General features: G+C 39.6%; 1 protein-coding gene across 2 annotated transcripts in view; it reads right to left on the reverse strand.

Annotated features, from left to right (window-relative positions):
• KLHL14 (kelch like family member 14) overlaps positions 1–23,065 on the reverse strand; it is an 82,838-nt gene that overhangs the window by 32,368 nt on the left and 27,405 nt on the right. The gene's annotated exons all lie outside the window — the stretch shown is intronic.

Below are 23,065 nucleotides of genomic sequence, written 5' to 3' on the forward strand. Positions count from 1 at the left end.
AAAGTTTAGCAGCCTTGGAAAACTCCAGCATAATTTATATCTCACAACAAAAGAACTCAGAGAAGTTTGTAACAGTTTCTGGCATTCTGTGATTTGAATGAGCTGTCACAGTAGCTTCCCAAAGCATGCAGAAGGTCTCATTAGCATGCACAGCCAGTCTCAATAGCATTATCAGCTAGATTTTGGATTGAGGCAGTCTTAGCATCTACTCTGGACAAAGTTTAGCTTGCTAACAACAAATTAAGCCAATACTATATATGTACCCTATAAAATAGAAACATTTCATACATTGCAATAGTTAGACAATGCTCTGTAATCATATAACAAATATCTTTTTTTTAAAAAGTAGACTTACAAAACATTTTAAAAAATACCCTTGGCAAGATTCAGTCTGTAGGCAACATTTCCACATCAAAACTTCCAACTATTCAATAGTTTTCTCTCACACAGCAATAAGCATGCTGCATTTCCATATAGTTTTCAGTTTTTAAATTAAGGTCCTGCTGATTTAATGCCTCCTCCAAATGTATATGCTTAATTTCCTGTACAATGTCATTAGCAGTACAATCAAACATTTTCCATCCACTGAATCAGGAATCCCTTTGTTGAAAGAGCAACATTCCTTTAAAAATGGTTGTAATTATGAAGGGGAGAAAAATGGGACTGTCCTTTTTTCTTACATGTTTTCCCTAAGGTTACCAAGGTACTAGAAAAAAAAATGCAGCATTAATGCCATAAAATGAATTGCTTTGTGGTATGTGACAGTATTAAACATCATATGTTGAAATGCATACTCACACAGCTAAATTGTACCACATGCAGCAGTTCTGGCTGGGTGTCACCAGTAGGAAAAATAATGTCCTTGTTCTGCTCATCATATGGGCACCTTAAATCTAGGTGAGGACAAATGGGGAGGTGATGTGCATGTATAGGCAGGGAACTTATTGCTTGACACGGATCAATAGAGCACTTAGGAAACCAGTGCAGTGGGAAATCAATATGACTCAGGGCCAGCTCTTACTTTGTGCTGTTTTGCCAGTGCCAAAAAAAGAGGCAGCCTATCTCACACTTGAATTATTTTGGGTGATGTATCTCTCATTTCATTTGTTTTATTATCTTTTATTTTTCTCAATGCACTTGAATGTAGCATATGCAAATAACAATAAGAAATATGTGCAACTTCCTTGTGTAGGACACGTTTTCCTAAAGATCAAGTAGTCCCATTTAAGCTTCTTACTGATTTTTTTTTTCTAAAGCAATGATGAATAAGCAAGGTGCACATTTAGTTTCCAGTAAAGGTCAAATATCATTTTCATAGTCTGTGCTCATGCAGCTGTCTAAGCAAAAGCAACTGATAGGCAGATAAGTTTAGTAAAACTGCATTAATTAACATTGTATATTGGTGGTATATCTTACAAACAACAAATGCTATAAATATGCTATTTTATCTTAATTTATGACAAATGACAAGCCAATTGTATCTGCTTAGGAATTGAGATTTTTTTAAAAAAATTTATTCAGGTGAAACTCATTGAACTCCAGTTGTGTTTTTGGTTGATGTAATACTGCAGTGCCCTTCAACAACATATCCATGGGCCTTATTAAAATGATGTGATGCTATACTAAAAAAACATGCATCTGAAATAGTTAGGCCTATGAATGAGCTTTAAATTTCAAACAATGCCAATTATATTAATGTATTATTATTAATTAATTATTAATTAAATTAATAAGAGACTCTGTGACCTACAGTCGGACTTCTTGCCTCAAAATCAGGAGGTTGTGAGTTCGATCCTAGGTAGAAGCAGATGCAGGGTCTCCTGTTTGGGCAGGGGGTTGGACTAGATCAGTGTTTTTCAACCAGTGTGCCGTGGCACACTAGTGTGCCGCGAGACATGGTCAAGTGTGCCGCGAAGCTCAGCAAGAAAGAGAAAGAGAGAGAAAGAAAGAAAGAGAGAGAGAAAGAGAGAGAGAAAGAGAGAGAGAAAGCAAGAGAGAGAGAGAAAAAGAGAGAAAGAAAGCAAGAGAGAAAGAGAGAGAGAAAGCAAGAGAGAAAGAGAGAAAGAAAGCAAGAGAGAGAGAAAGCAAGAGAGAAAGAGAGAGAAAACAAGAGAGAAAAAGAAAGCAAGAGAGAGAGAGAAAGAAAGCAAGAGAGAAAGAGAGAGAGAGAAAGCAAGAGAGAGAGAGAAAGAAAGCAAGAGAGAGAGAAAGAAAGCAAGAGAGAGAGAGGCAGGGAAGGAGGGAGAGATAGAAAGAGACCAAAAAAGAGAGGAAGGAAGGAAGAGAGACAGAAAGAGGGATGGACAGAGAGGGGAAGGAAGGAAAAGAGAGAAAGAGGGAGAGAAATAGAGCGAAAGGAAGAGAGAGAGATAATTTGTTTTGTCCAAACTTTTTTTAGCCCCCCCACTCCCCCCGCTCAATGTGCCCCATGATTTTGTATATGTAAAAAATGTGCCGCAGCTCAAAAAAGGTTGAAAATCACTGGACTAGATGACCTGCAAGTTCCCTTCCAACTCTATTAATCAATTAATTCAGTGTTAAATTTAGTGTTCTTAGATAGGTGACAAACTACATGTGCATCTAATTATAGTACATCACATTGTTATATTTTAGTGGATGAAGTATTTTCATGCTATTGAGCATGTCTGTTGATATGCAGTAAAATGCAAACGTAAGACAAACAACTTATCAGAGCAGAGACTGAAAACCTACAAGATTCTCACTATTATGATTTTGTGTCATTTCAAACTCTAAAGTAATAAACAAAGAAAGAAAGGCCAAGAATGTTAACTAAAGTCTGAAACTGTAATTTATGAAGATCATATACAAGCCCCTACATTTCAATTCAAATACAAGTAGAACTTAATAGAATTGCAATATTTAAGCAGAACAATGGAAAAGAGGATGAAAATCTATATGACTAGGTGTAAGATATATGAATGTGCATGGCTAAAATAGCCATTTGAACTATGCAACAGCTATGGCTGGATTTTAGAGGAGGTAACTTAATTTGTTTTGTACTGCTGAGACATTCCTCTTGCCCCACAATACCTTTCAACTAATCTTACAACAATTCACTAAGAATTCATGGGTGTAAATAATACAATGTACGGGCCACTCTGCAGTCTAGTGATGCAAACCATCTCTTCCATTAATTGTATACTGTCTTCTGCTTTGCTGATTTATTTTAATATGAGTCTCGGGCTCACTCATCTTTGCATTTCATTTCAGCTCAGGTGAGTACCTATTTTCCCCTCCAAAAAGGGATTTGAAAAGAAGTTTGAACGCCACGCTCAAACACAGCCCAGTGTGAGTTTTTAGCGTGTCAGTCAGTGAGTTAGAGGGAAAGGGTAAAGAGAAGCTAATCAGGATGAAATGAGATTAAAGGCTGTCTAATTTTACAGAAACTGTGATCCATCAGCCACTGTGAAAGTGACAGTGGAAATGAATGATGGAGACAGACAGGTGGGGCTGTACATTTCACTGATTTATCCTCAAATGCACTGGGCCTTATTTTATTGAGTGAACATGACCGCATTTATCATGACTGTCATCTAAACCCACTTCTCTCCATTTAAAAAGGTCACTTTACTAGAAGGAAGTAGGATAGAGCCACTTTCAAAAGTGATTCAAAAATCTAAGAACATGAATTTATAAAGCTTTGCAAAGGAGCTCTCAGCTTTATTAACAGCTTTAATTAAACAAAAAGGGAAGTGAAAGAATAAAAACCGAGTCTACGGAGAGGGGCGGCATACAAATCTAATTAATAATAATAATAATAATAATAATAATAATAATAATAATTAAGAGGAAAAATTTTGACAGATGAAAAAATAAATTTAAAAACAATCTTTGTTAGAATTATATAAAGTATCTTATTCTGCAGGATGAGGAGCTTCTTCCAAGTGAATACAAATTTTATTTCTTCCAATAATTGTTTGAAAGGGCACTCTGCTCCTTCTATTATGTATACTGATTGGACTGTAGGAATTTCAAGTTGGAAAACGGACCATTTCTGGCCTCTGGGTTGGGTTTGGGGAAGGGCGTTTTTGACCTCCCCAAGTCCTAGAAAGGCTCTGAAGCCTGGGGAGAGCAAAAAACAGAACTTCCGGTTCAACTTGGAAGTTGGCAAACAGAATGTTTTCAGCCTCCAGAAGATCTCAAGTGGGGAGGGAAGGTTGTTTTCTGCCTCCCAGGCTCCTAGAAAGGCTCCGGAGCTTTGGAAGAGCAAAAAACAGGCCCTCCCCACCCCCTCCGGAGACTGAAAACAGGCTGTTTCCCGACTCCCAGTGGGCTCAGAAGACCTGAAAATCAGCTGGCTGGCACACACATGCGCACCAGACCTGAACTCACGTGCTCAGCAATATGGTTCCATGTGTCATTTGTGACACACATGCCATAGGTTCGCCAGGGATAGTGTGTGTACGATGAGAAAAGTAGTATTTCCCCTAAATAAGGAGCAGCATGTGCTATTATGCAAACATTTGGAGAATATAAATTATAAATACCACACATTAATTGCTATATGTAGTTGTAAAAGAGCAGATCATGAATTACTCATTCAAATGGTTTCCACTAAATTCTATGCTGGTGCACTCCCAAGTAATCCGTACAATAGTCAATTGAATGGATTTCCAGAAAAATAAAATCTGCAGTCTTGTATCTATCTAGACATGCTGGATTCAGTGTTCATCAGATCAAGCAGGTCTTATTTTTGAGTAGCCATATGTGAGATTATACCGTCAGCCTATCAAATTAATCATGATAGTTGCAGCATCTTTGCTACCTTGTTTTTTGTTTTAAAACTAGTCATCCTCTCATCTATTGCAATTGTAGAATAAACTATTAGATGGTTCACAGCTGCCATCCCTGCCTATGGCCTACCTCAAGATGATTTGAATTATTGTATTAATCAGAATTTCCAGCCAACCAAAAAACAAAGAAGTGAAATGCAACAAAAATGACATTGCTGATTTCTTTCTAGCAGTAAGTTTCTTGTTTGTTCCTCTTGTTCAATTTGAAGGGAAGAAATCAACTGCACTGTACAGGAAACATGTATATTTGGTGCTGATCCTGATAAGTACTGAACTCCTACACCTTCCATTGATTAAATTTAGTATTAAATTCTACTTATCTGCTTTTCTTGTCTCAGATCTTATGCCAAATTGGATGTGAATCAGTTCTTGATTTCTCTGGTAATCGAAACACATCTGGTTTTTCATTCTGCACTTCAGTGCTAGAAAAAGAATTGCTTCTGTTTGCTGCCTTATGGCTGTCTCATGCATTACATCAAACAAGTTCCTGCAGCTTCTCCGTTAGTTAGCTATATTTTTTTCTGTTTTCTTATAATTGAAATCAAACTATAAGTACAAGGCTAGAATATAAGATTCAAAAGTTAATGAAAACAATTTTGCACTTTAAAAATTATCTACTAACTAAACACATGAAAATAAAAACTGCAGATAGCAAATACAAGGTACCCTCTTTTTTTCAAACAAACAGAAGAGTTTATTTTACAAAAATAGCATTACATTAAGCAAAATTTGTAGTCCTCTTAAAACTATGCAATACTTTAGATTTGAATCACAAGGGCTGGTCTGAAATTTGTCAGCACATGTCTATAACTTATTTAAATAGTTATGCCCATTTATAAGCCTGCAACACTGCAGAAAAATCTCCGCAGCAGCCATATGATTGTAGAACAACCCATGGCTATTTAATGAGCTACAAATAGATAGTAAGTACATTTTCCTGTACATTTTGAAGTACCTCTTTCGAATACAACTTTCCCATTACATATATCTTGATTTCATCTTAGTTTTTTCATCCGATAAAGGAAAAAAAATACAAATTATAGCAGCTCTCTGTAGTGCAGAACCATGTATTTTGTCATACTTAAAAATGGATTCTATATACAATATGATAGAGATGCAGAGAAAATAAAATTTTCCTGGAGCAGTTAAAATTATCCTTCGTATTTATGGGGACCTATATGAAGAACATACCGTAAATGGACTAATGCAATGAGATCTATATGATGGGACTGTCCTGGATGACCATTTACAAGATATTGTTGTTTCAAAATGCAAAGCACAAGTACTTATAGTTGCCTTTCTTTATGCTGGCCTGAGCTAGCCTCCAAGGATGGAAAGATACCGCCCTATGACCAAGGAGGACTGAATCTGAGTTTAAAACTTTTGCTCCTTTGCCCATGTTCCCCCTCTTTAGATTCAGTCCTCGACCTGATAGGAGGCGTGCATCCTTGGATTCTATCTCAAAAAGAAAAGGAAAGAAAGAGAAGAAAGGAAAGAGGAAGGAAGGCGGTGGAATGTAATTAATTTCTCCCTGATCCACACATCCTCCCCAGCAATGAGAGTCCAATTGTTTCTGACTGCTGATCTAGTGCCGTGCCGGCAAATCTATGGTACATGTGCCACAGGTGGCATGCAGAGCCCTCCTTTTGGGCACGCACGCCATCGCCCCAGCTCAACTCTCTCCATGGCATTTCTTTTGTGAGCTTCTGTTTCCCTGCAAATGACAAAACAGAAGCTCACAAAAGAATATCTCACCTCTTCCAGAGTTGCCAGTGTTGGGATGCCCTGCCTCCCACCATCCAGCTGGTCTTCAGGTCTTTGCTGCGCATGTACAAACGTACAAACACACATGAGCTTGCATGCCTTGCAGTTTGGGCACTTGCTGCCTAAAAGGTTTGCAGCAGTTCAGGCAGAGTGGGTGCACTTTAGATTCTTTCAATTAAACAGTATCGTTTCTTGGGATCTAGAAAGTATCCCTTATCTTTTTGTGAAGGTATATCCCCCCAGAGATCCATTTAGTTCAAATCCTGATGACATACAGAACGTTGCTAAAAATTAAGTTGTTTTCCCATGCCTTGGGCAAAGGTAGTGGTTGAATCCCTGTAGGATTACTTTGTTTGCAATAGAGTACTTGAACTGGACATGTGCCCAACAGGCAAACCAGAAGTTTGGAAAATGGAACCTTCCCTGAAGGCTTTGCCGTACGAAAAACAGCACAATAGGCAAATCAGAAGTCTGTTTTTCCAAACATCCAGTTTGCTTGTTTGCCCATTTTTTACTGCCCGGGCTTCAGTGATGCCTGTGCGCTGTGTGCATGGATGGGGTGTGTGTTGTTGTGACCATGTGCAAGCACAGCATGGGATAAGCGTGCATGGGAAGGAATGGGTGTGGCACATGTGCTAGCACATGCACACACACCCTTTTGGCACACAAACCAAAAAAGGTTTGCCATTACTGCTCTAAGTTGAAACAAACAAGCAAAAAAAAAAATCAATCTAAGCTGCTGAATCCTATGATAGAATCTTTCATTTTCAAGGCACTCACGTTTTTCACATCACTTCCTCCTCAAAGATTATATATGAACGTAGCTTCAATAACTTTCGAGTTTCTTTGAGACAGTGCTGAAGGATATCTGAAATTACATTCTGCCACTTTCCCCTATTTTTTCAAAACTCCCTTCCCTCAAAGAATACAATAAGTTCCAAAAGCCAAATAGAACTAAAATAACAGCTGAATAGAGAAGGTTTAGCATGATACAGATTATGCCAACAATACATGCCACAACTAGATATGTAGCAAGGAAAAAAGGGCATGAGCCAAAAATAGATGCACAGTTCTTGCTAGCATTACAACATTTTTAAAGCAGGATTTCAAGGAACTACCACAGTATATAAATCTGTAATGTCTATCCCTAAATGGATCAATTTCCTTATTATTGCCAAAACGCCACAATTAGTTCACTGTTAAGCTATGTCTGTATACTGTAGTGCTAGAAAAGGCAGCATTAGAGTTTATTTTTTGGAAAGGTTTTTTATTTTTCTCCACATTGCAAAAACATACATGACAACACATATACCTTCAATGCCAGTCCATCAATTTGTATAATCCCTTGTAATCTAGTAGTATAATCAAATTCCTAGTAGTTCAGCCTGTCCAAGAATTTATTTCAAATAACTAATTTTAACTATAGTAAACGACAGACTAGACAACTTTCCTCATTTTTCTTTTCTTATAATCACAATCTTAAATTTTATTGCTATTTCCATTCTATTCTAATTTAAATACAATGGTACTTTTACTTAAGAACTTAATATGTTTCATGACCAGATTCTTAAGTAGAAAAGTTTGAAAGTAGAAGCAATATTTCCCATAGGAATCAATGTAAAAGCAAATAATGTATGCAAATCCATTAGGAAAGAAATAAAAGCTCGGAATTTGGGTGGGAGAAGGAGGAGGAAGAAGAGGAGGAGGAGGACAGTCGCTGTTAAAAGAAGGAGGGGAGGGGAGGGTAATAAAAAAACTCCAAAACTTTAAGGCTTTTTTTTTAAAAAAAGAGGGACTCTGAGGCAGCGAGGAAGAGCACACGCCTCCCATACACCCGGCACGAAGCTGCCTTCCATACACTGCACCAGAGAGAGAAACCCAGGTGGGCAAGAGGGGGGAACCTCCCTCTCCTTTGATCGAAAGGCGACTGCTGCTGCTTCCTGCTTCCTCTTCCTTCCCATGCTGAAGGGCTCCCCTCTCCTCTTGCTCGCTCGCTTTGTAGCCAGTGCCTTTCCTTCACTGTGGTGACTCCTCGGTTTGGCTGAAGCCGAGTTGATCCAGCCAGAGCAGTGTTTTTCAACCAGTGTGCCGCGGCACACTAGTGTGCCGTGAGACATGGTCAGGTGTGCCGCGAAGCTCAGAGAGAGAAAGAAAACAAGAGAGAGAGAGAGAGAAAGAGAGAGAGAGAGAAAGAGAGAGAGAAAGCAAGAGAGAGAGAAAGAGAGAGAGAGAGAGGAAGAGCAAGAGAGAGTGAAAGCAAGCAAGAGAGAGAGAGAGAGAAAGAAAACAGAGAGAGAAAGAGAGAGAGAGAGAGAAATAAAGCAAGAGAGAAAGCAAGAGAGGGAAAAAGAAAGAGAACAAGAGAGAGAGAAAGAAAGGAAGGAAGAGAGAGAGAGAGAGAACAAGAGAGAAAGAGAAAGAAAGAAAGAGAGAGAGGGAGGGAAGGTGGGAGAAAGATATAGAGGGAGGTAGGGAGGGAGAGAGAAAGAGAGCAAAAAAGAGGAAAAAAGAAAGAAAGAAAGAAAGAGGGAAGGAGGGAGAGAGAAAAAAGAGAAAGAGAGAGAAAGAGGGAGGGAGGGAGAGAGAAATAGAGTGAAAGGGAGGAAGAGAGAGAGAGAGAATTTTTTTGTCCAAACTTTTTTAAGCCGCCCCCCCATCCCCACTCAATGTGCCCCATGGTTTTGTAAATGTAAAAAATGTGCCACGGCTCAAAAAAGGTTGAAAATCACTGAGCCAGAGCAAAGCACCCTCTTTTGCCTTTCCATGCCCAGACGCTCTGGGAGGCAACCTCACACTGGGTGTATGGCAAACAGCACGAGGGAGTCACCACAGTGAAGTGGTTTATTCCCTCTCCAAGCATCTAGAGAAAGGAAAATGCTCTGTTCACTTTGGGCTGCCCAGAGCGAAGGGAGCGTTTCTTTTTTTTGGGCGCTGGTAGAGATTTATTCCCTCTCCAAGCACCCAGAGAAAGGAAAATGCTTTGTTTGCTCTGGACTGCCAAAGCCTCCTTAAGCGCCACCAAAAGGCTCCTCTGGCAGCCCAGAAAAGCCCGAGATAGCCAGGATTAAAGGGGGAATGGCAGGAAATTGGCCGGGCCTTCATGCCACTCTCAAATTTCCTGGGAAATTTTTCCGAGTTCGGGTTCTTAAGTAGAAAATGGTTCTTGAGAAGAGGCAAAAAAAATCTTGAACACCCGGTTCTTATCTAGAAAAGTTCTTAAGTAGAGGCGTTCTTAGGTAGAGGTACCACTGTACTGGTACATGTTACTTATTTATCTAATTGTGCCTTCTTATCTATTTTTATAATCCAGGTGCATTTGAGTTTCTAATAGAGATCACATGAAAGAAGAGCACAGAATTTGAATTTGATGTCAGCACTAAAAGATGAGCAATCAGTTTGAGTATAGCAGCCATGAACTGTGCACTTCTAACTTTGTGTCTGACCTCTAATGAAAATGTGTGTCTGCAGCACTCTATTTCCAATTGCCTGGTATTATTTTCTGATGTTCTCCAACAATAGCAGTCTGTTGGGAAAGCTTTTAATTTGCCAGCAAATTATAGCACTTCCTAGTGCCACTAGCAATTTGCTTGACAGTGGTTGTGCAGGCTAGAAATTTGGGGAATTGAAATTCAATCCATATGAAGACACTGGGTTATAAAAGGTTGCCACAGGAGTGCTCCCCCTTGCAGGTGTAAACCTGGGTTGTGCAGTACTTAAAAGTCAGTCTCTAAAATATTGTTTGGAATGAAAGATGCTACAACAAACAAATGTGCCCTTGTCTGTAATAGGTTGCTAGGTTTGTGCTCCCACGAAGGATTTTTTGAAGCTCAAATCTGAAACATAGCACAGACCCAGGATACAGTATAAATGAGCAAAATGTAGAAACAAAGTTAAAACATTTTGCCTTTTTCTATCCTTGGAAAAGAAATTGAGAGAATTGGAACTAATGCAACAAAGTAACTAGAGAAATTTGACACAGCTTTTTGGTGCAAGATTTTATAACATGATGTAATAACAAGTACCAGAGATTCACACAGATATAAATCATATTCACCAGTTTTCTCTGATACATTTATAACATGTATTCAGTATATGCTCCATGTATTTGCCTTGTTCATTGCCATTTCCCATGAAATGGAAATTGGCTTATGTAACAGCCATAGGGTTTTGTTTTGTTTTTCAGTCTATTCTTCTTTTCTTCTTTTGTAGTTCTTTAGCCAGGAAAAAAAGAACTCAAGTCATAAGGAAGCTAAGCCGATTTTTATGTTTATTTTGCTTTTAATGATTTTTTTGCCTGCCGAAGACCCAAAGTTCGGTCTAGAAAAGCAGCAATCAGTCAGCATAAAAACAATATTCACCTTAAATGTTAATACTGATCTGATACAAATTGGCTATCTATACATTTTATACTTTGTTGTGAACCATGTGGGTGAGCCTTTTAACCTATGCTGACCAAGTCAGAAAAAATTGGGTAACACTTTTTAAAACTAATAGTCATTGAAGTGCACATCTCATAGTCACAAACCATCACAGTGGTTAGTATTAAAAAGTGCTACCGGACTCTTCTGGCTACTATGTTGTGAGAAACAACAAAAGACTGGCCCATAGTGCCTCTCCCAGGTAAAATGGAGCTCCAGAGGGATGTACACAGCCCTTCCGAGCTCCCTTCTCCCTGGCAGAGCGCTGCAGGAGGCCGCCACAGCCAAAAACATAGCCTGGGATGGCTGCCACCTACATGAATGATGCTAAGTTGGTCACACTCAACCTAGCCACACATCTCTGCCCCGCCCAAAAGGTCAAATGCAACCCTGATGCGGCTCTCAATGAAATTGAATTTGACACCCTTACTCGAATGCAATCAGTGAAAGTCTTTCCTGCACTGGGAGGCCTTGCTCCCTGTCACTAATGCCTTGGTCATCTCCAAATCTCATCTGAATTATGCATTCTACAAGTGGCTGACCCTGAAGATCACCCAGAAGCTACAACTGATCAAATGAGGTGGAATGTATAATGATGCTGCTCCTAGATTTATTTTTGTAATATCAGTGCTGTGTGAGCTTCACAGGGTTCCAGTTTCCTTCTAATGCATCAAGTATATTCAGAATCCTTTTGGCATGTGGACCTAGCTCAGAACTTCAAAAAGGAGTTTAATTTAGCTCTTTGCTTCCAAAAAAGAAACCAAATCCCAGTTTGACTGAAGCTGTATTCAATTGAAGCAATGGTTTAAAAGTCCCTACATTCTTAATATATATTTTTGACAGAAAACTGGAGAGTTTTGTTTAATATATTAGACTATATTTTAGCCATTAATCTGAATATTTTTTATAATTTATGTCACAACCTGACCATCTAATAATTTGCAACTTTCATAAAACATGAAATGTTCATTGCATTCCATATAGCATGAAATTAATAGGAATGACAATCTAAGAATAGAATAGAATAGAATAGAATAGAATTTTTATTGGCCAAGTGTGATTGGACACACAAGGAATTTGTCTTGGTGCATATGCTCTCAACGTACATAAAATAAAATATACATTTGTCAAGAATCATGTGATACAACACTTAATGATTGTCATAGGGGTCAAATAAGCAATGAAGAAGCAATATTAATAAAAATCTTCGGATATAAGCAACAAGTTACAGTCATACAGTCAACATGGGAGGAAAAGGGTGATAGGAATGATGAGAAAAACTAGTAGAATAGAAGTGCAGATTTAGTAGAAAGTCTGACAGTTTTGAGGGAATTATTTGTTTAGTAGAGTGATGGCGTTCGGGAAAAAACTGTTCTTGTGTCTAGTTGTCTTGGTGTGCAGTACTCTGTAGCGACGTTTTGAGGGTAGGAGTTGAAACAATTTGTGTCCAGGATGCGAGGGGTCAGTAAATATTTTACCCTTACTACTTAAGACAAGCATTCCCAAAAATATTTATCTGCCTCTGTAAAGCATGTTTTATGTAATAGTCCTCCTTTTTAAAAAAAATCCCAGAACATCAAGTTATACCAGTGTGAAGATCGGTATTCAGAAATTTCATTCCGACCAATGCAAACCACTTGTCAGTACATTTAGTTCATCTAGATATAAAATCCAGCCTCTCTTGTTGCAAGTAATAAAATGAGAAAAATGATATTATAAAAGAAACATTAGTAATAAAATTAATAATAAATAATTATATTCCTTTTTAATAGAAATTTAATGGTGTCCTGATATTTGGACAGCAGTTTAATTCCATTTTTTTCTTTCTCTCTCATCTAATTGGCTTTTTTTAAAATGTTCATTGATAGTAGGGTAAAAAAGCAAGGGTTTTGGCCCCAGTTCATCCTTATCATTTTAACAAGTACAACAAGACAAAAGCATTAAAGTAAAATTAATCATGTCAAAGGATTTTAGCAAAAACAAGTGAGATCATGCAGAAAGCATCGCTTTGTCTACTGAAGTCTCGCTCTGATTAAAAACATATAATGAAAGTAAAAGTGATACATCATTGCCTTAGTGGCTGGATTTTTTTTAAAGAACTGTACAGCTTTGAATAACTCTGTCTCTTATAGGTGACAATTACTTTAGTTCATTTCTAACAAATAAAGCTATTCCTCCAAAATCCTTTGATAATTGTAATTTGGCTTGATCACTTTAAATTATTCTTTAAAACTGAACGAACTGCCGCAGGTTTTACATAATTCAACTAAAATATAAGCATTGGTACTGTATCTGATTTTTATTTGAAGAATTCTATTGATAACCCAAGACAAAATTATTTATTTATTTATATTCTGCCTTTATTATTTTTATAAATAAATCAATGCAGCAAACATATCCAACACACATATTTTCTCCACAACACCCAACCCTGTGAGATGAGTTGGGATGAGAGGGAGTAACTGGCCCAAGGTCACCCAGCTTGCCTTTCATGGCTAAGATGAGACTAGAAATCATGGTCTCCTGGTTTTCTAGCCTGGTGCCTTAAGCTAGACCAAACTGGCTCTCTATTCAATTTCAACACTCAACTTAAAAAACAAACAAACTAATTTGCTTCACAATCCTATGCATATTTCTTTGGAAATATTCTTCATTAAATTCACTGGTATTTGCTCACAGGTAAGTGGGTACAGGATCTGGCCTTTTAAAGAGCAGTCAAGGTTGATCTCTTCTAGGACTCTTTTCTGTTCGCCACTTAATGACAAGGAAGGACTCACTGGAGAAGAGCCTAATGCTGGGAACAATTGAGAGCAAAAGAAGAAGGGGACACCTTAACAGAGTTGGGAGGGATCCTCTAGTCCAGGGGTCGGCAACCTTAAACACTTAAATAATTATTTGGACCCATTTCCCACAGAAAAGAAAACATCAGAAGCCACAAAACCTGAGTAGGTATGGCCAACTCAACGTCACTCATTCCCATCCAGTCACATGACCTCCCTCCTAGCTATGCCTACCCAGTCGATCATTAGGGCAGACAACTGGTTGTTAAAAAAGACTGGGAGCCATAAAACCCTTTTGACATATCTCTCTCTCTCTCTCTCCCCTCTCTACCCCTCTCTCTATGTATCTTTCTCTCCCCTTCCTCCTCTTTGTATTTCTATCTTTCCCTCTCCTCCCCTCTCCCCTCTCTCTGTATCTCTCTATGTCTCCCGCTCTATATCTGTATATGTGTCCTACTCCCTATGTCTCCCCTCTCTCTGTATCTCTCTCTCCCAGTGAAGGGCTGCAATTTTTTTCACTACCACAATGTGGATGTGGCTTATTTTGTGGGTGTGGCTTGCCGGCCATGTGACCAGGTGGGAGTGGCTTGACAATCATGTGACTGGGGGTGGCTTGAAGGTCATGTGACTAGCTTAAAGGTGGCCAACTTGATCTAACTTACGTCAAGGGTTTGGGTTTGGGTGCCTGCCCTCTCCTCGCCTCAAAAGATACAATTTCTCTATGTACTATTACTGAACATCCAAAATATACTATTTAATTCTATGTATATATGCTCTATGTGTACATACATATTACACACAGGCACACAAAAATATACATAATCTACTATATAAAATGTATGTGTATGTACACACACACACATGCATGGCTCATATACATTCAACCTCATTTATTGAGATAGGAAAAACATATCAAGAGCCCAGAAGGGAAAAAAAGGGGAAAACCCCCAAAATTTTTCTACTGGTTCTGTGTACCTGACTATACCCGTAGGAGCCCATCACTGCTGTCTCCCCAACTCTCCCTGTCTCTTCCCCCTCTCTTTGTTTCTTTCTGTGTCTCTCCCCCCATCTCTCTCTGTATGTCTCTCCCACGCTCCCATGCCGGCTGTGGCAGGGTGGGAGGGTGCATATGAGTGGGAAGACCCACCTCAAGCAAGCAGCTGGACTTGGTGTAAGTGCAGAAAAGAAGCATGCAGGGAAGGAGGGCATTCACTTGAGGAGGCTGGAGTGAGTCACGGCTGCATCAGACCAGTGTCACAGGGCAGAGAGCAGGATGCACATCTCCCCAAGCAATCGAGGCACACTCAGCACCAACAAGAGCTGGAAGAAGCTCCAGCAAGAATTAGACGCTGGAGAATCAGCCCCAGTTATTTCTCCATCTTCCCGTCATTGCCCTTACCTTCTCAGGCTAGGCAAGGAGTGACTGGAAGGGGAGAATGAGAGGCAGGATTAGTCAGTGATGGGATCACCCGACAGGAAGCCATAGCAGAAGGCCCAAAGAGCTGCATGCAGCTCCAGAGCCACAGGTTGCAGACCCCCGATCTATGCGGGAGGCCCTACACTATTTCTGACAAATGGCAGTCTCTTCTTGAAAATCTCAAATGATGAAGCTCCCACAACTTCCGAAGGTAAGCTGTTCCATTGGTTGATTGTTCTCACTGTCAGAAAGTTCCTCCTTATTTCTAGGTTGAATCTCTTCTTGACCAGTTTCCATCCATTATTCCTTGTCTGGCCTTCAAGTGCTTTGGAAAATAGCTTGATTCCCTCCTCTCTGTGGTAGTCCCTCAAATATTGAAACACTACTATCACGTCTCCCCCTGGTTCTTCTCTTTACTAGATTAGCCATGCCCAGTTCTTCTAATCGTTCTTCATATGTATTAGTCTCCAGTTCCCTAATCATGATGTTTTATATTATTGTTGTTAGCCGCCCTGAGTCTACAGAGAGGGGTGACATACAAATCCAATAAATAATAATAATAATAATAATAATAATAATAATAATAATAATTTTGGTTGAATGAGATGGCTGGATGGTATCACTGAATATCAGCATGAGGTTAAATGGACTCCAGAGGATTGTAGAGGACAGAAAGGCCCGGAGGAACATTGTCCTTGGGTTGGGTTGGACACAACTTCAGAATTAACAACAACAAAGTGGGTACAGATTTGTAGCTTTAAAGTTCAATTAATCAAAAATTTATGCTGATAAAGGTGCTAACAATGAAGTTTTGAGTTGCTCACCTGAATAACCCAATTATTCATGGCTAATGCTAATTTATATAAAATGCATGTCCTGTACATGAAACAGTGGATGGGCTAGGAAAGCACCACTTCCTACTTATATTTAGTCGTCTTTACAAATGTGGAACTTTCTTCTGCATGAAATGTTGGGATCATCTTATGGAAGTAGAAATTTAAATACAAGTCAAATACATTTCTGTTCGATGTATCCAGTTTGTTCAGGATTTACTGGAGGATACTGGCATAGAACTTATCACTTAACAATTATCTTTCTTGAAATTTCTTTAAACCAAAGTTTGTAACTGATAACAATGCACAATTTGGAATACAGGTAATACTTGACTTATTACCACACCTGGGACTGGAATTTCCATCATAACTCATGGTGGCAATAAGTCAAGTCACAATGTTGACTGGATCTGATTTTACCACCATTTTATGATGGTTACCTGAATCACTGAGGACATTAAGTGAATCATGTAGTTGTTAAATAAACCCAGCTTTAAAAATAGACTTTTTTTTGCCAGAAACCAAAGGTATAAGAGCTAATATGACAATCTTCAATATTCAAAAAAAATACTGGCTTGTCACTGCAGTTAAGCATGTTTGATAAAACAAATTTAGGTTTTATGCAACACTGCCAACATGGAAGTGGCAGTGATGAGAAGCAGCTACAGAACCTGGGCGAACTAGCCTTGCCCTAAGAAGAAGAAAAAAGTAGGTTGGGTGGTGTTCATAGACAACTCCAGATTCCCGTCCAGTTACCTCATACTGAACGATAGCACCAGAAAGGAGAACTCAAAACTGCTCGCAATTTTAATTTAAACTAATTTAAATTGTTGGATTAGGAGTGGGAATAGATCTGATGCTAAATGATTAATCCATAGTCTTGCCATCTCAAAATAACGCATTCCATGTGGTGCATTTGCTCAAGGTAAGGTCCACCTTCAACCATGGAAACTCACCCTGTGACTTTGTGGCAATCACTTTCTTTCCATCGAAGTCTACATTAGCTGAAGTTGTTGTAAGGATAAAAATGAAGAGCGATCCCCCCTGTAAGGAGATTACTGTACCTATTTTCTCAGCACTGCAGAAGCAAATGAATGGGAATGGCGATGTAGAACATGTTGCTGGAATCAACAGAATCACAGACAGCACCTCAGTTGGAACCACCAGAATGGCTGAGTCAGTCAGCTACTTCTTTTTCTGTATATGATCAAAATGATGGCACCTTCTTTCACATGTGGTGCATGTGTCCCGAACAGAAACGATATTGGAGGAAAATTCATAAATGGTTGCAGGAAATGACTGGTAAAACAATTGAATACACACTGATTTTTTTTTTGTTAGGAATTGTCAAGAAACAATACCCCCCAAATATTAAGTACTTAACATTACATATATGGACAGCAAGAATCACCTACACACAATGATGGAAAGATCCCCCGATACCCTTGGAGAAGGAAGTCATTTTTAAAAAATCTATGATTGCGCAGAAATGGACAGATTAACAGTGGAGGTAAATGGTCAAAAAAGACTCAGAATACCACTTATATATGGGTTAAATGGTATGAATAGACAAAAAAAGAGACAAAAAATTAATAGGAGATGGATGTGGAAGAAAAGCTAACAAAGAGAAATAATGTTCAAATGTATAAACTACATAATGCATTACCACTAATGTAATTGTTTATATTTACATATTTATATATATGTATATGTATATATGTCAAATGTTTTTAGCTGTTTTAGACACATGCAGAATATAGGATGCTTGGCTGCATAGCTAGAGGTATAACAAGCAGGAAGAGGGAGATTGTGATCCCGCTATATAGAATGCTGGTGAGACCACATTTGGAATACTGTGTTCAGTTCTGGAGACCTCACCTACAAAAAGATGTTGACATAATTGAACGGGTCCAAAGACGGGCTACAAGAATGGTGGAAGGTCTTAAGCATAAAACGTATCAGGAAAGACTTAATGAACTCAATCTGTATAGTCTGGAGGACAGAAGGAAAAGGGGGGACATGATCGAAACATTTAAATATATTAAAGGGTTAAACAAGGTCCAGGAGGGAAGTGTTTTTAAAAGGAAAGTGAACACAAGAACAAGGGGACACAATCTGAAGTTAGTTGGGGGAAAGATCAAAAGCAACATGAGAAAATATTATTTTACTGAAAGAGTAGTAGATCCTTGGAACAAACTTCCAGCAGACATTGTAGATAAATCCACAGTAACTGAATTTAAACATGCCTGGGATAAACATATATCCATCCTAAGATAAAATACAGAAAATAGTATAAGGGCAGACTAGATGGACCAGGAGGTCTTTTTCTGCCGTCAGACTTCTATGTTTCTATGTTTCTATAGTTGTCGGCTATGAATAAATTAACTGCCTTGAAATGGTCCTGGGTTGGGCCTAGAGGCAAAAAGGAGCTGTGACGTTCCTTCAATATACCAGGGTGTCTCGCAGTGTTCGCTTTAGAACAAGGACAGAAACACCAGCCTGAAGATGACGAGTGAGACCTCGTCGAAACGTCGCCAGAAATTTCAAAATCCTACACGGGAAGAAACCCGAATATACCAAGACCGTCATACATGTACCCGTGAAAATCTACGAAAACACACATATATAGTGTATATATATATATATGTGTGTTGATTTGCTTGAACATGTTAACATGCATAAATAAAATAAAAATCAATAAAAATTATTGCAAAAAACCCCCAAAATGATGTTTAGAGGAACCATTTCCTTTTCTTCATGTTATTCTACTTTGATTTGCTCAAAAACAGCAACCAATCAAAAGATTCCTCTGAATGCCAGAGATCACTGGACTGAGTTTGTCAGTGGAGTTGGCAATGGCATTTACCATTGCTAAACTAGTTGTTCCACAGAATATAACAATCTGGAACAGATATATGATTTAAGACAGGGGTCGACAAAGTTGTTCAGAATCTAGGAGCCAGCCAAAAAATTTAGGAGCCAGAATTTTTTTTAAGCAAACTTGGTTTTTTGCCGAGTCTCCACCTGACATCGCTTTCACCCCCTCTGTCTCCTCCTTCCTCTCTCATCTCTTTCCTTCCTCTCCCTCCCTTTCTCTCTTTCCTTTCTCTCCCTTTCTGTCTATCCTTTCTATCTCTCACCCCTTCTCCCTCTTTCATTCCCTTTCTCTCCCTCCCTTTCTCTCTCATTCCTTTCTCTCCCTCTTTCCTTCCTATCTCTCTTTCTTTTTCTCCCTCCTTCATATCTTCTTTCTCTCCCCCTTCCTCCCTCTTTCCTTTCTACTTCTTACTCTTTCTTTCTCTCCCTCCTTCATTCAATTTTCTCTCCCTCCCTTTCTCTCCCTTTCTCTCTCTTTCCTTTCTTTCTCTCCCTCCCTTTCTCTTCCTTTTTCTCTATCCTTTCTACTTCTTACTCTTTCTTTCTCTCCCTCCTTCATTCAATTTTCTCTCCCCCCCTTCCTCCCTCTTTCCTTTCTCCCCCTCCCTTTCTCTTCCTTTTTCTCTATCCTTTCTGCTTCTTACTCTTTCTTTCTCTCCCTCCTTCATTCAATTTTCTCTCCCTCCCTTACTCTCTCTTTCCTTTCTCTCCCTCCCTTGTTCTCCCCTGGGGCTGCCTGTGCCTGCCCTGCACCACCCAACACGGACGGACAGCCCCCGGTCGTCGGTTCGTCGCCCCCCACCCCCCCACGGAGGGAGATCAGGCTGGCGAGGGCGGTAGAACTACGTCACCAGCCACTGGAGGGAGATCGGGCTGGCGGGGGCGGCGAATCCACCTCCCCAGCCGCGCGGAGGGAAATCCGGTAGGCGGGCGGGTGGCCGCGGCTCCCTGCGCGCCCCTGGAAAAGCGTACAGGGAACGGTGCCCGGGGCCGCTTTAGCCGCCCCCCCTCCCCCCGCCATCTCCCCGCGACTGCCTGTGCCGCTGCAGCCGCGGCCCCCCCCCCGCTCCCACCGCCAGGAGTATAAATCCTTCGCTCCCACCGCCAGTGCCCTCCCGCCGGGCAACCAAAGGACACTTGCCGTGCCGGTGCCTCCGACCTTCAGCAGGGCGGGCGCTGCCGTGCCGGTGCCTCCGACCTCCCGGTTCCTGCTCGATGCCGCGGTTTCTGGCACTCTCCTGCTGGGCCCCAAAGAAGGAAGGCGGGAAAAAGGCGCGAAGAATGGAGGTCTCCTTCCTGCCTGCCTTCTTTGGGACCCAGCAGGAGAGCGCCAGAAACCGCGGCATCGGGCAGGAGCGGAGAGGTCAGAGGCACCGCAGCGCCCTTCTAGGCGCCAGACAACATTTTCTAGGCGCCACTGGCGACCAGGCGCCTGGGTTTGTCGAACCTTGATTTAAGACATTACTGGCTTGCAACACAGCAATGCTGAAAAACCATCAAGATACCATCACTGCTTTCTTGATAGACTTTTAGTAAGAAATACACACCTTCCCATACTGGCCTTTCCAAATATACAGCAAATAGAAGAAATGGATTAGCAGCAATTTACAACTGAACTTTTGAGTTTTTGCAAACCAGAGTTCTTACAGCCCCAAACTCTTGAGAATGTGGGTAGGGAAACCACTGCAGAAAAACCTGCATTTCAATCTCTCCAAAGTGAAATGAAAATGAAAATAATGAAAGAGATTAAGAGTAAATATAATTAAGCATAGCAGAAAGATTTTCAGCTTCACACTTGATGTAAAATAGGCAAAGGCTCTCCTGCTGATCAGAGAAAACTGATAGCAAGGGAGGGAAATCTTAACTTATTAAGTCCTATCAAAGTCTCTGTGGAAGGTGCTGAAAATGACTATGCATAGACAAAGAACACAAATATGCAATATTACAAAGACCAGAGTGAAATCCTTAAGCAACATAGATTTTACCAATTATGCAACACAAAGGATTTCCCTCCCAAAAAAGTAGTATAAGCACACCCAATTTGCAATTTTCCACATGGTATTGGATATGCTAGTTTATATGGAAACCGAAAGATATGATATATTTACACTTTATGGAATAAAGTCAACTGAAGCAAGTTAAATGTTAGTTTTCCCTGTGGAGGTAAAAAAATATGGAAGGAAACTATTCTCTTTTGCATCTACCCCCAATCATAGTTCCATTTGATGTGCTCCATACACAATTCCAACACGTTTTTCATCTTTATATATAAAACAATAAATCATTAATCCTTTATGTTTATGCTCCCTCATTCCTGTCCAATTTCACAGGCACATAAATTCTGAGTCATACTATACATATATTGCTTGTTGAAATTATGCTGATAAGCTGCAACATCAAATATTACATAAAAGGGTTTCTGCAATGGACTGGACATTGGTCTTACCTGAACGTCTTTTCTCAGTGCACTGCGGGGGAATCAGTGCACTGCGTGGGTTGACTTCTCTCTATTTGCCAGAGACTGAGTGTAGTTTTTTCTTAGCCATGCCTCCTCTGCTCAGCTGAGCTTGTTTTTCAATGAAAGTGTAGCCATCCAGTGAAAGAGGTACATTGCTGCAGAAAAACCACCCTCCGGAGCCCCAGAGCAGGCCACTAGCAGGGTGAGTTTGGATTCTCCCCCAGTGCACTGAGAAAAGACATTCAGGTAGGACCAACATCCATTCTCCAGTGCGCGACTTAGGAATTCAAGCATGGGAAATACCCAAGCTTAAGGTTCTATAGGCAGGATTCAGAGTGGACCCGGCTCTCCAGGGTGGAATGTACTCTCTGAAACTGTCTCAAGGACGCTTCAGCCAAGGCATAACTGTCCAGTTCATAGTGGTGGATAAATGGTGATAAAGAAGACCAAGTAACCACCCTAGAAATGTCTACAGTGGATGCCTGTGTAGCTCACGCGGCCATTCCTGGCAAGAGTGAGCTAATATCCATCCGGATAAAGGGCTGGCTTTAAACTACATAGGCCTTTGCAATGCATGGCTTCAACCAATGGCCTACCATGGAGGAGGATACCTTCCTGTCCATGGAAGAAGGATGGAACAAAATGAGCAGAGGTTCTGATTTCCTGAAGATCAAGGAGGACGTGTAGATCATACTGTATTTGAAACAGAGTACATTGCTGTTCTGCTGAATTAAAATGGGAAACTGAAAGCACCTTAACATCTTGAATTCCTAAGTCTGGAAAGAATACAGTATACAGTGTTCCCTTGACTTAGACGGGAAAAGTCTATACCACGTTTTTAAAAAAAATATTAATTAAAAAACACTTTGCAGGTTTTTTTCTACATTGTGGTTTTTTGTACCTGTGACATCATACATCATCGCCAAATTATAGTTAATTAATTATTAACAATAATTATGTTAATAAATATCAGGATCATTAAGTATCTTCTTCAATGGTGAGTACCAGTAATAATGGTGAGTAATAATCTAAAGGTTGTTAAGGGAATGGGAAATTGTAATTTATGGGTTTAAAGTGTTAGGGTATGTCCCGCGAAACTGTTCATAGCCAAAAATAGTGTAACTACTTCCGCATCTCTACTTCATGGAAATTTGACTTTCGCGGGTGGTCTTGGAACGCATCCCCCGCGAAAGTCAAGGAAACACTATTTACCAAATTAAATCAAATTAATCTTGTAGAAGACGGAGTCTTCTTTCTATTTAATACAAATGGTTAATCTATTCTACAAAATTTGTGATGAATGGTGTAATTGGCTGCAAAACAGAACAAAAAAGGGGAACAAATAATTTTTTTCTTTACGTCACATCGAGGAGATATTATAAGAATGAATATAGAGAATTTTTCATTTATTTTTTGTTAAATATGCTAAAATTATACATAAGTAAAAAATAGATAAATGCCAGACTTCTTATGATTTGGTAAGAATCACTTACTTAACCCAGAATGTATATCATTTGTAATTTACATTTAACTTTTGCTTCTGTTTACATCTTTTTTCTTTTATATATTATGAACTTAAGTAATTACCTTTATTTATAATTTGAAAGCATGAAAAATACCGATATGAAATATCTGCATAATATGTAGAGTTATATAAGAGATAATATGTAAGGGAAGATAGAACTAGGTATCCCTAGTTTTTAA

The sequence above is a fragment of the Erythrolamprus reginae genome, chromosome 3, assembly GCF_031021105.1.
Source record: "Erythrolamprus reginae isolate rEryReg1 chromosome 3, rEryReg1.hap1, whole genome shotgun sequence".
NCBI lineage: Eukaryota > Metazoa > Chordata > Lepidosauria > Squamata > Dipsadidae > Erythrolamprus > Erythrolamprus reginae.